This window comes from Pelodiscus sinensis, chromosome 4 (assembly GCF_049634645.1).
Source record: "Pelodiscus sinensis isolate JC-2024 chromosome 4, ASM4963464v1, whole genome shotgun sequence".
NCBI classification, from domain to species: domain Eukaryota; kingdom Metazoa; phylum Chordata; order Testudines; family Trionychidae; genus Pelodiscus; species Pelodiscus sinensis.
In genome coordinates, this window is record NC_134714.1 from 72,880,829 (window position 1) to 72,884,790 (window position 3,962).

The window sequence follows — 3,962 nt, forward strand, 5'->3', positions numbered from 1 at the left end:
AGTGCCTTCTTAATGGTGAGGTAATAATGGCTCAATAGAATGCTGGAGTTAAGAGGGATGCTGGGAATTATTTACAATTTTTCTGGTGTCCTCTACTTACCTTTGGGGCAGGACAAGAGGAATTTTACACAGATTTCCCATATCCCCCACAAAAGAAGTTGGAAATTTTCGGCTAAGAGAGGCCTACTCCAGGGTAACTGTGGAGAAAAAAAGAAGAACCTGTAACGCTAGGAAAAGTAAACTGTTACATATATTTCTGAATGATCCATTATTTTCATCATCGTCCTTCAAAAGACACAGTACGGCTACGTCTACATTGGCATCCCTTTCCAGAAAAGGGATGCTAATGTGACGAGTCGGAATTGCAAATCCGCGGGGGATTTAAATATCCCCCGCGTCATTTGCATTTACATGGCTGCCGCTTTTTTCCGGCTTGGGGATAAGCCAGAGAAAAGCGCCAGTCTAGACGCGATTCTCCGGAAAATAAGCCCTTTTCCGGAGGATTTCTTATTCCTACTTTCAAGTTTTTGCAATTCCGAAGTGTCTCATTAGCATCCCTTTTCCGGAAAGGGATGCCAATGTAGACACAGCCTACAGGTATACATTAGTATTTGGAGTTAAATGGTTTAAGATCATGGAGACTTCCCTTTGCCCTCAAAAGTGATCCTTACTTTTTAGCCAAGACCACCAAAAGTTTTTGTATTGTATTAGCCACACAAAATAGATCTAAATACTTTTACATTGGCAATTAATGGATTTATGGCTATTTGGGGTCATCAGAACAATGTGAAGGAGCTAGAGCATACCAGTGATGAGTCTAGCCCTTTAATTCTATACATGAAGCCGGTGTCCCCAAAGGCTTTTAGAAAAATATTAGATTGAGATTTTCAAAGGAGAACATTTTCAGTGTTAAACACTCTTATTGATTAACTTTTTTAGGCACTGTAGAAAAATCCCAGCCTTGATAAATAATATTTTAAATATGTATTAACTCCTTAAGTAAAGGGAAAGTTTTGGTTTTGGTTAAGGGTGTTGCTTATTGGGTAACCATTTAACGGATTACCCATTAACATCCCTAGTATTTATTAGGGATGTTAGCTATTGATTAATCTTATAATTGTGTAACTACATCAAACCTTAGTAGTTACATGATCATTTGGTAGTCCTTGGAGGTGGGGCCAGCAGCCAGTATGCTCCTAGCCCCACTCCCAGGGAACCCTCTCCCGCCCCGTGCTGCTGCCTCCGATACAGAGGCAGCAGCAGCCCCTGTCTGTGGGGGGAACCGAGCTCCCTGCAGACAGAGACTGAGCTAGCATCCCACAGAGCAGCCTCTGTCCACAGTGATTCTGGGCCTGCTATAGTCAGAGGCTGCCCATGACTCCTTTCCCTGCTCCCCTCCATGCTGCTGCATCTTTTAAGCCAGCTGCTTCCCACTCCCTCTGCGAGAGGCAGCAAGGGGGGACAGGCGTATTGGCTCCTGCCTACCTCCTTCTCTTCTGCACTGCTGCCTCTCTATCAGAGGTAGCAGTGCGGAGTTTGGGGGGCAGGCAGCTCCACGGGTTCCGGTGCTTGTGGGGAGTTGCTTAAAAGCCGGGTCCTCATGGGCCCCACCTCCTGCTCCCCCCTCCCTTGCTGCCGAGGCTTATTGGTTAATTGTGTAGTTAAGTACACGTTGACATCCCTAGTGTTTAAATGCTCAGTATACTAAACATTCATATGCCCCTTCATGTTTCAGCCATCATTCTAGAGGACATGCTTCCATGCTGCTGACACTTGTTTTAAAAAAATTCATTAACTAAATTTGTGGATGAACTCCTTGGGGGTGTATTATTTCTTCTGCTCTGTTTTACCTGCATTTTGTCATATATATTATGTTATAGCAGTCTCGGTTGATCACTCAGCACCTGTTGTTTGTTTTGAGAACATTTCCCCTGCAGATTTGACACAATGGAAAGATGGTATGTACCAATGTGAGATACCACATTTGACCCAAGATTTAAGAATCTGAAGTGCTTTCCAAAATCTGAATGGGACAAAGTGTAGAACATGCTTTCAGAAGAATTAAAAGAGCAACACTCTGATGCAGAAACCACAGAACCCGAATCATCAAAAAAGAAAGCCAACCATCTGCTAGTGACATCTGACTCAGATGATAAAAATTAACATTTCAGTCCACACTGATTTTGCTCATTATTGAGTAAGGACAGATGTTCTCTAAAATGATGATTGAAGCACGAAGAGCCATATGAATCTTTAGCACATCTGGTACATAAATATCTTATGACATCAGCTACAATGGTGCAATATCAATGCCTATTCTCACTTTTAGGTGACATTATAAATAATAACAAGGAAGCATTATCTTCTGCAAATGTAAACAACTTGTGTGTCTTAGTGATTGGCTGAACAAGAAATAGGACTGAGTGGACTTTTAGGCTCTAAAGTTTAACATTGGTCTATTTTTGAATACAGTGATTTTTTGTACATAATTGTACATTTGTAAGTTCAATTTTCATGACAAAGAGGTTGCACTACAGTTTTTTACACCACAAGTATTTGTAATAAAAGTAAAGTGAACATTTTATACTTTGTATTCTGTTATAACCCAAATCAATATATTTGAAAAATGTAGAAAACATCCAAAATATTTAAATAGATGGTATTCTGTTACTTAACAGTGTGATTAATCATGCAATTAATTACAATTAATTTTTGTAACAACTTGACAATTCTAGGCATGTCATCTGATTTCCACCATGGATGTACAGAGATAGTATGCAGAACTCCAAAGTGACCTTTTTTTCTATAGTGTCTTTCATCCCATAGGATTCTCAAACCCCAATATAAATTATATATAGCAGAATCAGTAATTCACCACTGACATACAACCATCTCTGGGGTGGAACATAGCAGCAATTTAACAGCACACAACAATTCAACAGAGAAACAATAAAGAAGGAAAAATTTAATCTGATTTTAAAAACTCTTATTTATTGTTTAAAATATGCTAGTGGGTGGTGACCAACAGACTCGATTAGCATCATGATACCCTTTTTTCTAAGGGTTGTCCCAATTAAACATATAACAAGAGTCTCTGCCCCAACTGCTTACAAGCTAAAAGGAGAACCCCCCCACCAAAAAATACACAGATGAAGGGAGGGGGTTATGGGATAAAGTACACAAGCAAAATTGTTAGGGTGATGACAACAAGGCAAAGTTCTCTTTCCCCCTTCTTGTCTATCCTAAGCCTCTGTCCCACAAGTTAGGAAACATAGGAAAGGTGAGATAAAGGAAACAGCCAAAATATGTACAATTTTCAGTGTTGTCAACACTTTGGATTTTATTGTGTGTGTCATGCTGTTTGCTATTCTTACAGCCCCAGCTCTTGCAGTCAAGTGATTACGTGAAAATGGCTGTACAACGTGATAGGCAGCAGAGAATAACAGACCTGGTCAGTTTTTTTAAATAAGGTTTGTTTTTTTTAGCCCTTGTAATTACAGAATAACACCACAGAACTGCTGACCATCCCACTAGCAAACACAGCCTGCCCACCTTCCTGCATAGATGCTTCCCCTTAAGCACCTCCATCCCTGAGTCAATGAGGGTGTCTTGAATGATCCAGCTTTATCAACCCGCATCCTGGTAAAGCCCCTTTCCCCTGCTTCAATGATCCTACCCCCTCTAGCCTTTGAACTCCACTCAGACTGCCCTGAAAATATGACCTAAGTGAAACATTAAAAATTAAAAAAACAGAAGACACAAAACCACTACCTTTTAAATTTTATTTTTAATCCAGTCTCATGATTTTTGATCCTTTACTCATGAGGTTTTGAATATCTGTAGTTGACAATACTGAAAAATTAATATAAACTACAGCTGCCAGCATATCTCCTATCAGTTATTACCATGCAAAATTCACTGATGTGCTGCAGAAAGTCACCTGACATGGTATATACATTATT